General features: G+C 33.3%; 1 non-coding gene across 1 annotated transcript; it reads right to left on the reverse strand.

Moving 5' to 3' along the window:
* Positions 1-13,001: 13,001 nt before the first annotated feature.
* On the reverse strand, positions 13,002-13,108 carry LOC133820785 (small nucleolar RNA R71). Its single transcript, XR_009887184.1, has one exon. It is a non-coding gene; the product is annotated as a small nucleolar RNA R71 (small nucleolar RNA).
* Between the last annotated feature and the right edge of the window lie 408 nt (positions 13,109-13,516).

Consider the following 13,516-nt stretch of genomic DNA (forward strand, 5'->3'; position numbering starts at 1 on the left):
CCTATACAGGGTGCAACTGTATTCATACACCGTTTTCTTACCTCTGGTTCGAGTGAGTATTATAATATGAACGACCCCTGAGAACGGTCAACCTTTAAAATCCTTGACGGTCACCTGGTCATAACCAAATTATAGAATTCATCAATAAAAATGATAACCAAGGGTTCCCAAACCAAATCCCAGCCCCCGAGACATCAAATACTACCCAACCGGGTACTAGGTCCAACCCCGAGGCCCATGGTTTGAATCCCCAAGCTAAAAACCTCATTTTTAGCAAAATTGGCCTTAAGGGCTGCGGCTCTCCCTGCTTCTGCGCCGCGGCGCGCCTCCAGACAGAGAGGCTCCCTGCCTGCCAAACGCCAAGGGCCGCGGCGCTCCCCTGCTGCGCCGCGGCACCCAGCCCAGAATGGCTAAGTCGGCCACACGAACCAGTTTTTCTCCCTGTGCAATTCCCTCTCAAACCAGACCTTTAAACCCTCATAAAACCTCCCTCAAACATGTAATTAAACCCCCACACAACCCCCTTAGCTCACTCACATTAAACCCCAATCAACTAACACCAAAAACTCCCTTTAATCCTCACTCCCCACATCAAAAACCATGAGTTAAAAACCAAAACGAAAAACAGAGCATGTATAAAAAACCAGTGGCTAAAACTCACCTTAGAACTGATTTTGAACCTCCCACACAAGCTAAAACAAGTCTCCAATCCAGCCCTTAAGTTCCTCTAGCTTGAACCCACACCTAAAGCTCAAAACCTCAAAGAAGCAATGAAGAGGGTGATGTACGGGAATGGAGGAAGCAAACCCCTGTTTCGCTCTGTTTATTCTACAGCCTTCAGCCACTTAAGTTCATATATATCCACCCCTAAAAAGACCAAAATGCCCCTATGTCATCTTAAGCCTCCAAAGCCACCCCAAGGGCAAAATTGGTACATTCCGCTAAACCCGTTAATTATAATTAACGCTTCTCAATTCCCGCTAATCTCAATATCCTCAAACACCAATATTTCATAACCCGTTACCCTAAAATCCCCGGTAATGCTATAACCACCAATATCACCCCGAGACTCACCCCGAGCCCCGAGCTCAAACCTGTTATGACCAAACCGATAAATCATGTTTAAAGATTGTCTCATGTCGAAATACTCGAACCAATCCACATTATAATGTGATCTCACAATATATCATTATCGCACATACAAATATATAATTATACCCTCAACGGGCCAAATTACCATAATACCCCTGTAAACAAATGTGGACTCACATGCATGCATTTAACATTATATTATAATATAATTCTCATAAACATGCATAAACACATTTAATGGCATAATTAAACAGTTATGGCCCTCCCGGCCTACTAATCCAGTCATTAACCATAATAGGGAATCCGGGGCATTACACCCATGGTCCCCATTGTACCTTGGATAAAATCATCTAGATAGTCTCAATTAATTGATTTAATCATCAATTAGAATGATCAAAGTTGACCAGGTCAATTTTGGATAGTTTCACAGAGTTGTGTAATTTTGAGAAGAAAAGAGAAATTATGGCAAATTTATTAATTAAGATAAATTGGTATCTAAATTAATAAATAAGTTTAAATCAAGGTTCAAATTATAAATAATTAATTTGATAAAGGATTTAAATGATTATTTAATTAATTGAATCGATAGAAAATAATGCAGGCCTTGATTTTATGTCCATTGGGCTTATAATCAAATGGGAAATTTCACGGGCCTAAAGCGCATGATAATTTTGACCTAGGGCTTTAAAATGGCTATTATTTTATTGATTTTTTAATTAATTTAAATGGCCTAATTAAGTCTATAAAAGGAGTACTTAGAGAGAAGTCATCAATTTAGATTTATGAGACGACAAATAAGTTTAATCACTGGTTTTCTGATAGTTTTAGATTCTCTCTAAACACAAGTCATTTTCTAAGCCTCTTTTTTATTTTCTCTTATTCTCTCTATATCTATCTCATGTGTTGAGAATTGCCCACACTAGTCTAGGTTGTTCTAAGGATACATTGGAAGATTGTGAAGAAAATAGAATATCGGTTCAGTTTCTTGATAATACTCTGCGACAGAAAGGATACAAGAGTTAGAGAAACTGAAGGAAGGAATCTTTCATTCCGCTGCGTATACTGTAAGTATTCTATTCTTTGAATTCAATTTTAGAAACATGTTTTAGGCTATCTCGTATTAATTTATTTAATATTAGATATACATGAAAATAAATAAAGATCATGTATAAGCTAATCCTACATAAAGTGGTTATACATGAACGGGACTTGATATGTTATCAATACTTAATAATACAGTTTACTTTATAATTATTAATTATACATATCAATAAGATGATCATATACAAATTGATCTTAATCCTGAAGTTATTCTGAACTCATGCTTATGTCATATGAGTTCTTTAATTCACTCGTTATTGTTTTTCATAATGATCAGGCTGAAAACTTTTATTTTGGGAACTTATCGATTTAAATGGTTGGGGACATAGAATACAAATATGGAATCTACACCTTTCCGAGAGGAATTGAATAATAGTTCTCTTAAAGGTTGGCTTTTGGAACTGAAAGGTTATTGAGCTCAAATTCATAAATCAGTTTAAATTAACATTCACTAGTAAAGTTAATGGTTATAACGCCCTGGATAGCCAAGACCGCTACACTGTGTACTTATAAAGGTGCAAGACTTGCTACTCAAGTCATTAATTTGAAAATGTGTCATTAAACATGTAAGAACTAGCAGGTTAAAAAGGTTTTGGTCTTGAAAGACTCATTTTATATAATTAAACTATTATGTACACGGGATCCCAAAAGAAACAAAGTTGAAAGTTGATTTACAGACTTCCAAAAGTATATAAACAAAAGTAAGCCATACTAAGGCAAAATAGACAATCTCTGGGTTTTGCGTCCCTGCCTAAACCTCAACCGTGGTGGCCGAGCAGCTGGTCATGTACATTCTGCCCACTGAGCTCTCCAATCAAGGCTGATCCAACTTGCCCTTGCCTTTACCTGCACCACGTAGCACCCGTGAGCCAAGGCCTAGCAAGAAAACATGTGCAACACAAGCAGTAGAAACAGATAACAAACTCACTAAGCATGAACTCTCATCAAATAATTCACAATAGTCAATCAGCATATATTCAGAGTCATGATTGAAATCAAAAATTTATAACAATCATATCACATAATAGTCAAGGCCGACATCTTAGGCCGAACCCTCTGTTTATCCCACTGACTCTGGCCTGCTTAAACCAAGCTCAGTGCATATTAAGCTGTCCTTGGCTACCAGTGGCCAAGCCGCGCCCTATGCGCTAGTGTAACCCTTGTCACCCTTAGGCCGTTGGTTCACTAATTAGCTTGCATGCCATAATACCATCTTTTCAAGCATACACAATAGGGAACCCTTAGTCCCATCACAGATATTCAACCAGGTGCAGTTTTCTTACCTTTGATCTTTGCAGTAATTATTTACGAGCAACATTCCCCAGGCACGACCCGTTCCCGAGCCTAAGCTTTTATCACCTAGTCACAACCAAAGTACAAGGTTCCATTAATATTCAAATTAGGGTTTCTGGTTACAAAACTAGCTTCCGGGAATCCGAATTCCACCAAGCACGGTGGTGAAAATGATCCCGAGCATTCTAGACCACATTCCCATGCCCAAAATCCCTAAAAGTTCAAGTGCACAACTAAGGGTTGCGGCCCTTGGAGCTTAGCCGCGGCCCTAGCCTCAAAACAGAGCCAAGGACCACCCCTAAAAGAGGACACGCGTTGCGGCCCTTGCCTTGGGCGCCGCGGCGCTCACCTTTGCTCGAGCCCTCTTGGCTCAACTTTGTCCTAGGGCCGCAGTGCTCTAGAACAGAGTCGCGGCCCTTCCCTTCGAACCCAGAATTCCCACCATTTCTAGGCTTGAAACCTTAGACAAAACCACCCTTAAGCTCCCTACTTCAACACCCAACAATCCCAACACTTTTAGCATAACTTAAACAACATAATTCCACAGAAAACCCGGCCTAACACACACTAGAATTCTCTTTTCAATTTCTGAAACTCAAGAGCTATAAACTCCCAAACCAGTCATTCAAACCCAAATTAAAACTTCTAAATTATGATTTGAGACTTACCTCTTCTACTGGACCACTTCACCAAGCCAAAACCAAGCTAATTCCCAAGCTTTCCTCCTTAATTCTGTCTTTAAACATCAAAACCATATTTACCTCAAAACCCAACCAAAACCCATAATTTCTAACCACAGAAAAGGAAATTAAATGCTTACCTTAGCCTTGATTTAGTCCTTGATTAATTCTTGAGCTAAGCCTCCAAATCCCCACCTCAATTCTCAGAAATTCCCAGCTTGATTCACTAAATTCTCAGTGGTTTTCTCTTTGTGTTTCCTTGAATGAGAGTAGAGAGAAGGGCTGAGAAAGAGTCAGTCTAATATTTCTGTCTACTGTTTCCTATTCCTTTAGTCTAACCTTATCCCATTAAGTAAATCCCGAGGCTCGGGGTACCGGAAACGTCCCCGAGGGCAAAACGGTAAAATTCCCCAATATTCCCGCCTAGACTCTCTAACCTCAAATATATCTTCATATATTTATTTTCATAACCCAATAGTCTAAATAACTACCCAATACCTGAAATACCCTTGACTTATCCAAAGTCAGCTGTTAAGCCTGTTGTGACTTTTCCCGGCTAACTAGCCCTAGGATCGCCTTGGGTCGTGCTCTACAAACCTACCCACATAATAATGTGGTTCTCACAATACCATATATATATATATATCACTAATACCAATATAGTCATACAAGCATTCTAATCATACAATTATACATTAAATCACATTTAATCCATTAAGGCTCTCCTGGCCCTTAAGCCTCATTAGCGAATTTGGGGTCGTTACAATGGTACTTAAGGAAACAATATATAATTAAAGAGGTTAAATGGTGATTAATTCCTACTTTAATTATGAACCATTAATAGATGATTGAATTATATGTAGTGATTAAATTGATTGACACTTTTTATATGTTTAAAAATACTCAATAAATAAATGTCTATAATTACAAGAGTGCAATCTCATATTTTTAGTGGAATAATATTGAGATTAATAATTTAGGTTATTATATTAAATAATTTTAATTAATAATATAAATTTATTGGAGCTTGAAATTATAGTTCTATAGGTCCCCGAGATGGCTCTATCAACACTATTCAAGGTAAGAGTTGAAATTGGGAAGAATCGGGAAAATGACATATTTGGAAGAAATTTGTTCTTCAGGGTCAAATATGTAATTGAGACAAATTAATTAAATAATATATTAATTTTCAAAATTAATAAATTAATTAATTAATTAATTATACTTTTTCAAAAATTATTTTTTAAATAAAATTATCTTTTCAAAAAATAACATTTAAATAATTAAGATAATTAATTTTGAATTAATTAGTTTTATTTACTTAAATAATGCGAGAAGATATTTCTAATAATTAAAATTTGATTTGAATTTGAAATGATATTTATTCAATAATTAATCTGATAAGATAAGTTATTAGGTTTATATATTTTTGAATAAATAATAATTAAAAGAAAATGGTTGGAACACATCCATGAAATCAGGGATGTGTTACACGATAACTACAGTGCATGCAGTGTAGTTGGCGTGTAACAAGGTCCAAGAATAGGTCTTGGATATTTCTTTTATTTATTTAATTATTTAATAATTGATTTATAATTTGAATTTTGAATTTTAAAATTTAATTAATTCTTTTATAAATCTATCAGATGGAAATAGTTTCATATGACTTTTGACAGAGAAAAAGTATATCATATTATTTTTCTCGATTCCTGAAATTTGTCTCAGGCCTAATATTCTAAGATCTCATGTGTTGAGAATATCTTGTTGTAGTAACCGTAGTTACCTTTCTCTTAGACATCTTTATTTATGTGATTATAGGTTGTCTTTATTTTATAGAATATATTTAACTTGAGTTGTGGTGATAGAATAAGGTTTAGTTTTTTTTAATATTTAGTGGTTATAATTATTATAGCATAGCATAGATTTATGGTATTAGTAGCCTTGTTTATGGGAAAATTGGTGATTGTAGAAGAATAAATTAATTATGGTATTATTAAGAATTGTTATGGATCAAGTCTACATAAAGCCCTAAAGCCCAATAAGATTTTGGGCTTAGTAAATTCAAAATCAGGCTAGAGAATTAGAGTTTGTTATTTTATGGTTAGTTAAGATATTTGTAGATTAGGTTGTTATTTAGATAATTAAATAAAAAAATTCGTAACTTTAGGGTATTGTAACTTCGGACCCATTTTTGACCCATTTATATTGTGATTTTGGAAAAATAGTATTTTTAAAAAATTGTAGATAATTGAATTAGATTTCTAACTATATAAAAATTATTTAAATCGGACTCCTACAGCGTCAGTTATGTTGATTTTACTACGGCTGAGTCAAGAGTTACGAGATTTAGTTTGATGTTAGATTATTCCTTAATTATTTAATAAAAATATTAATAAGATAATTTAGAGATATTTTCTATAGAAGTTAGGATTCTATTTTATTCAAATTTAAATTTGGATTATAGTTAGAATGAAATTAGGATTTTTGGGAGCCTATAAATAGAGCCTATTCCTTCTCCTTATTTTCATTCACTCTTGCTCGTCTTGAGACCCTCAAGCACACACTCTCTCTCTATTGTTGTCATGCACCACCATAAAAACACAAACTCTAAGTCCAAAATTATCATCACCATCATCTCTTCATATCTTTGAACAAGGTTGAGGTATAAGTTAAGTTTTGATTGTGTTTGAGTTTTAGATCTATTAGTTTATGTTTCAATAATGGTATTATGTTTATTAAATAGGGTTTTTATGCAGGATTAGCATATAAAGGACTCAAGTATAGTTTTTGTGCACCACACTGAAGGTAAGGAAAATCAGGAAGTTTAGTTTATGACCTAGTTTATGTTTTGTATGACCTAACATTTCAGGTACAATAAATTGGTAAGTGTGGTTGGACCTAAGGTGTCCAATGATATATGACGAACTTATGTCCGGTAGGTTCAGATGCCAAAATTTTATGACGGACCTAAGTTGATGTCCAATGTATGACAGACTTATGTCAGGGGCTTAATTGCCACCCCTGTATAAGCACTTATCTTTTTATTATATCTGTCTTGTTATTATGACTTATGATTATGACCTATGACATTTGACTTAGGATATATTTTGATCTCGTAAGATTAGTATAAATTAATGTTGTTATGAACTCTTGTATGAACTGGTGGTATGATTGTTATGACTATGTGATTATATGATTTGTTATTTATGATGTGTTTCTTAATAATGTTATGATTGCAGGATATAATTTATGATCTAGGTATATGTGTGATTTTTAGTATGACGCTGATATAGAATAGATTATGACCTTGATTTCTGTTATGAATATAGTATTGCATGTGAAATTATTCGTTGTGAGTTTATGATTGATTCCTGTAAGAATTGATGTGTATTTTCCTTATTGGGCTTAGAAGCTCATTCCTTTATTTTATTTTTACAGAATAAATTAACCTTAAATGATCGGTGGCGAACGGATTCCCAATAGCAAGACTGGTGTGAATATGTGGGGGTCGTATAGCCGAGTATTATTTTCTTGGGAAATTATAAACTTTATGACTAAATGTTGCCTAGTTATAATTTAATTTTATTGTAAAGATTATTATTTATTTTAAATTATAAATAAATAAGACAACACTTTTCACAATTTAGTACGTTTATTTTTCAACATCTTTATTTTCTAAAATTAGAGCTAGAATTTAGGGTGTTACACTTGTGAATGAGAAATATTTTCCTACAATTACTCTACGTGCCCACACATGTCTTGAGGTGTAGAGATACATCTTAGAAGATCTTGGTCTGAGTATTTTAAAGAACTACTTTGGATTGGATATTCGTTGGAGATACAAAAAGATAGCGATGATTCTCTATAGTTCTTCAACTGGTAAATCCTCGTCTTTTTATTTCCCTATGATTAATGTTTTGCATGTTAATTGATCCGATTATTTAAATTTTATTTAAATATTTTTTTTTAAATCTCTGTTGGGAATTGTGCCCTGAAAGCATATGCAGTAGACATTGTTTTAAGAAATAAATAAATAAATTGAATTTGTTATGTATATATTTTATGGACTATATTATTCTGTGATAATATTAAGTACATATCAGAAAAATTCCTATGTTTATTTATGTGTTCTCAACCACGTATTGTTACGGGAGGATTGTGTTTGAGATAAATGTACTTGAATAGTTCGCAGTAAAATAAAGTTATAGGATCTTTAGATTAACTATTGCAAGAAAGTCTACTAGTATTATGAATACATGTGATCTAGATCCGGATTACTAGTGTCGTAGGACACTTTAGTGGAGGTACTTTATATATTAGAGAATATATAGAACTAGACCATATATGTTTGTTAATACTTAGTTAAATACCGTTTCGAAGTATTAATTAAATATATCAACTGATGATCATAAACAAATAGATCTTAATCCTGAAGTTACTATAAATTCATGTTTATGTTATATGAGTTCTTTGATTCACTCGTCAGGGTCTGTCAGAATGATCAGGCTAGAAAATTTTGTTTTGAGAACTCATTAATGTAAATGGTCGGAGACATATATGCAGATATGGAATCTATACATTCTCATAAGAGATTGACTAATGGTTCTCTTAAGGGTTGACTTTAGGGACTGAAAGGTTATAGAGCCCAAATTCGTAATTTAGTTATGAATTAACATTCACTAGTAAAGTCAATGGTACTTGAGGAAACAAGATATAATTAAAAGGGTAAAAGGGTAATTTTACTCCCGATTAATTATGAACCATTATTAGAGGGTTAATTTGTATGTAATGATTATATCAATGGACGCTTTATTGTTATAAAGTACCCAGTAAATGAAATGTATATAATTACAAGAGTGCAGTCTCATATTTATAGTGGAGTAATCATGAGATTAATAAATTAAGATTATTTAATTAAAGAGTTTAATTAATAATCTCAAATTTATTGGAGCTTGGAATTATTGGTCCATAGGTTCCCACAACGGCTCTATCAACACTATTCAAGACAAGAGTTGATATAAAGGGTAAAATGGTAAAAGACATATTTAAGAAGAAATTTGTTCTTCGTGCCAAATATGCAATTATGTGATAATAGTGATTAATTAATTAATTACAAATTAGTTGTAATTATCAAAATTAATTAATAATTAATTATTGTATAATTTTTGAAATTATATAAATAATTAATTTATTATAATTTTAGAAATTACAATATAATAAATAAATAATTTTCGAAATTAGTATTTAATTAAATTTTGTTTTAATTAATTGATAGAATTAATTAAATATCTTTATTTAAGTGGGAGATAATAATCTAATGAGTTCGAATTGGATTTGAATTTAAAAGATTAACATTTATTCAAATAATTAATTATATATGATAATTAGTTAAAAAGACAATAGATTCAAATTTGAATTAATTATGAGGTTGTTGGATTTTATCTGATAAGGTAGTTTGAATAAATAATTAAATAATTGTTAATAAGAATCTCATATCCCTAATTTATTACACGACACACATAGTCCGTGGACTGTGTGTGGCGTGAGCTACATAAAAAATCAGGGATAGATTTTTCACTTTTATTTATTTAATTAATTAATTAATGGAAAATTCAAAAGTTAGTTTTTGATATTTTCATTAATAAGATAATTAATTAATTAAAAGATGAATTGTAAATTGGTTACATATTTATTTTTTAAAATTTAAATATTTTCTATTTAAGTTAGACTTATCAGAAAATAAAAGATACTGAATTTATTCTCTCTAAGAAAAAGAACGATACTTTTCTATCTCTCCCTGAAAAAGATACAGAACCAATCTCAGGTCTATTCTCTTGATCTCATGTGTTGAGTACATCAAGTTAAATCAGAAATATACCATCCCTTATACTCTAAGTGTCCACACACTTCTTGAAGTGTAGAGAATACTGTAGAAGATCTTGGTGTGAGTGATTAGTGCTCAAAAATGCAAATTTATTGGTTTTAAAGTGTAAAATAAATTAAGTTTTAATTAATATTTTCATGAATTTATTGTAATATTTATTTTTAATTGAAAATATTAATTTTAATGTAATTTATGTTTATTTTCAGGAAATAATTTGCACTTGGACATTAATAAAAAGAGAAAAAAAAATAGCTAAGTCTGAAAAGGAAAATGAAGAAATAGTATTTTTGAGGAAATTGGCCCAGTTCCGAAGGCCCAATCCCCTATCTTCCCCTCTCCCAGCGCCAGGTGGCGCACCTGCATTGCGCCACGCGTCCGCACTTGGCCAGTAGCTCCACTCGTCTCGCGCCACGTGTCCGGTCCTCTCCTCATCTGGTGACACGCAAGCCAGCCTAGTACCCCAACATAGCCCCTGCCAACAACCTTCAGCCAGCCTTTCAGCTCCCCAACGGCCCAAAAGGCCCAGCGCCTCCTCCCAAGCATCTCCCAGCCAACGTGCTTGAAGAAATGAAGCCCAACACTTTCCAGCAGGCCAGGCCCAAACGTGAACAAGCTTCAACCTCCCTAGCTCCACAGCTCCAGCAAGCCCAATCCGAAACCTTCCCAGCAGCCTGCCTACGTGGGACTCCCTCATTGGCTGAAAATGGGTCAAAACCCTCTTGTGTCACCAGCCATGTTTTGTGGGTATTGAGCTTTGTAAATTGCTATTTTGGTCTAATATTCTATTGCATTATTGTCTTTGGGTATTTTGTCATTTTTAGATTTTTCATAAGATTAGCATTGTGCTTTTAAAGTAAAGAACTTTATAACTCAAATGAACTTTTGTTAGAAAAGACTATGGACTTTAATGTTAGATTTTCCAAGTAAATGTTGGGAAGTGAACTATTTACTTGTGTATTTTTGTAAATCAAGTAACCAAGTAACTAAACAAGCATATGGATGATTCTTGAAACCTTTCATTTTCTCAAACTCTTGATTACATCTTACCTTTATTTCACTTATCTCATTTCATCACTTTATCAAAAATACAATACCAAAATCTCAAACCTCTTTCCATTTACAATTTTATTTATTTCTTGTTACTAACTTTTTGTGTTATTTTCTACTAATCTTTTGATTTTAGGTTACCTCTTTGTGGATCGACCGCCCGATCTTACTACAACTACCACTTAGTGGTAGTCATATTTTGGGCGTTAAACAAATTTTGGCGTCGTTGCCGGGGAGATAGTTTTCAAAGGTTTAGTGAAATTTCTACCAAAAATGTTAGTAACCTTATTTGTATTTTTGTTGGTGTAAATATTGTGGTAGTATAGTTTTTTTTAAACTAATTTTTAGTTAAATTGATTATTATTATTAAAAAAATCATAAAAAAAAATAGTTATTTATATATATAATTTATTTTTCTTTCTTCCTTTCCTTTTTTAGTAAGATAAAAATAAAAATAAAACTACACATATATAAAGTACATATTAAAAAAAACGTCAAAAAAAAACATATATATTTATTTATTATATATATCTATTTCTCAAAAAAATTTCCTCAAACTTTTCGGATACCAAAAAAAAAACCAAAAAAAAACATTATATATATATAAACTTATATAGTTTTTTTTTCCTTTCTTTTCAACTATAATTTTATTAATCTTTCTTCTTCTTCTTCTTCTTTTGTTTTTGTTTTTGTTTTTTTTAGTTAAATAAATATTTGTAGAAAAAAAAAGATTAAGCTTGTTATTTTATCTTCACTTTAATTTTCTTTTATTTTTTTTATTTTTGTGTTTTTTTTATTTTGTTGCTTAGTTTAGGTTTTTCTTTTCCTTTGCCTTATTTTTCCTTAGAATTTAGGTTTTTCAAAAAAAAAAAAACAATATAAAATTGCATAAAATTGTTCATAAAATTCCAATCATAAAACGCTTAGTATTGGGAACAATTGTGTAATATTTCAAATGGTAGAAACCGATATTGTTCTGTCTAGAAAGATTGGTTGTTAAATAAGGTTTATGATAGTGTTACCCTCCACACTTACCTGGGAACCTCGGGGAGTTCTGTCTAGGCAAGTGTCGGTCTAAAGCGGTACCTTGGCAACCTTCCCAATCGGCCTGGGAACATTTCGAGCATCTACATTTGCACTATTACATTGTTGAACTTATTACTATAAGAAAACCAAGCTTGTTATGTCAAAATAAGCAATTTCACTCTACTTAAAGGTTGTTTGGTCGAAAAGGTTGACTTGTGACCTACCATACTTACTCAGTAACATCAGGAAGTTCTAGTAAGGCGTTGGAGATCACCCGAAAACCTCCAAATCTACTTGGGAACAAGTTTAACAAAAAAAAATTCAAAAAAATAAAATAAATAAAGACATAAAATAAATCTAATTCTGATTTCCGAGAGTGGATGAATCATCACGAAACTTCCAGTGACACTTCTTCCAAGTCATCTACCACTCCTACCGGAACTCCTTCCACCAATCTTGCTTCTCCACAAACTTTCGCTGATAATAACCCATTCGCAATGGCTCGCAATGATGAAATCCAACCAAGAACTCTCAATGACTACCTCCATCCTACTCGCACTTCCACGCCTTCATGCATTATCTTACCTCCTAATATTCCCGCATTAGAATTTAAACCTGGCATGATTCAACTTTTTCCCACATTTCATGGAATGGAAAATGAAAGCCCATACGTGCATATCAGAGAATTCGAGGAGGTAGTAGCCACGTTCTATAACCGAGCCGAAAATACCGATGTTGTGCGACTGAAGTTCTTCCCTTTCTCCTTGAAGGACAAAGACAAAAGCTGGTCGTATTCTTTGAGACCTAGGTCGATTGGAACATGGGAGGAGATGACCAAATATTTCTTTCGGAAACACTTCCCCAGCCATAAGACCAACAGTCTAAAACGACAGATTTCCACATTTTCCCAAAAAGACAATGAAACGTTCTATCAAGTCTGGGAAAGATTCAAAGATCTATTAAATCAGTGCCCGCACCATGGCTATGAGAACTGGCGTTTGGTCAATTACTTCTATGAAGGTCGCCAGTTTGTAGAAATGCTATGCAATGGTGAATTCCTCGAAAAAGTGCCAGACGATGCTCTTGAATATCTCAAAGAAACCGCGAAAAAGTCTCACACCTGGACTGGTCCAAGTGCTACTGACAGCACCAACCGACACAAACCATCTGGGATCTATCAACTTCGAGAAGAGGATAGTGTTAAGGCCCAACTCGAAGCTTTGAAAAATAAGTTTGAGGTCTTAATGACGAAGAATAGCCAAAAATTGCACATGATCGCTCAAGCGGAACCGCAAGAACCTTGCTTTGTTTGTGGAGGGATGGACCACTTAGTTAAGGACTGCTTAGCTTTGAATGAAATGAGGAGGGTTTATGAGGAGCAATGCAACGCCTT

This window comes from Humulus lupulus, chromosome 2, assembly GCF_963169125.1.
Source record: "Humulus lupulus chromosome 2, drHumLupu1.1, whole genome shotgun sequence".
In the NCBI taxonomy this organism is placed as follows: Eukaryota; Viridiplantae; Streptophyta; class Magnoliopsida; order Rosales; family Cannabaceae; genus Humulus; species Humulus lupulus.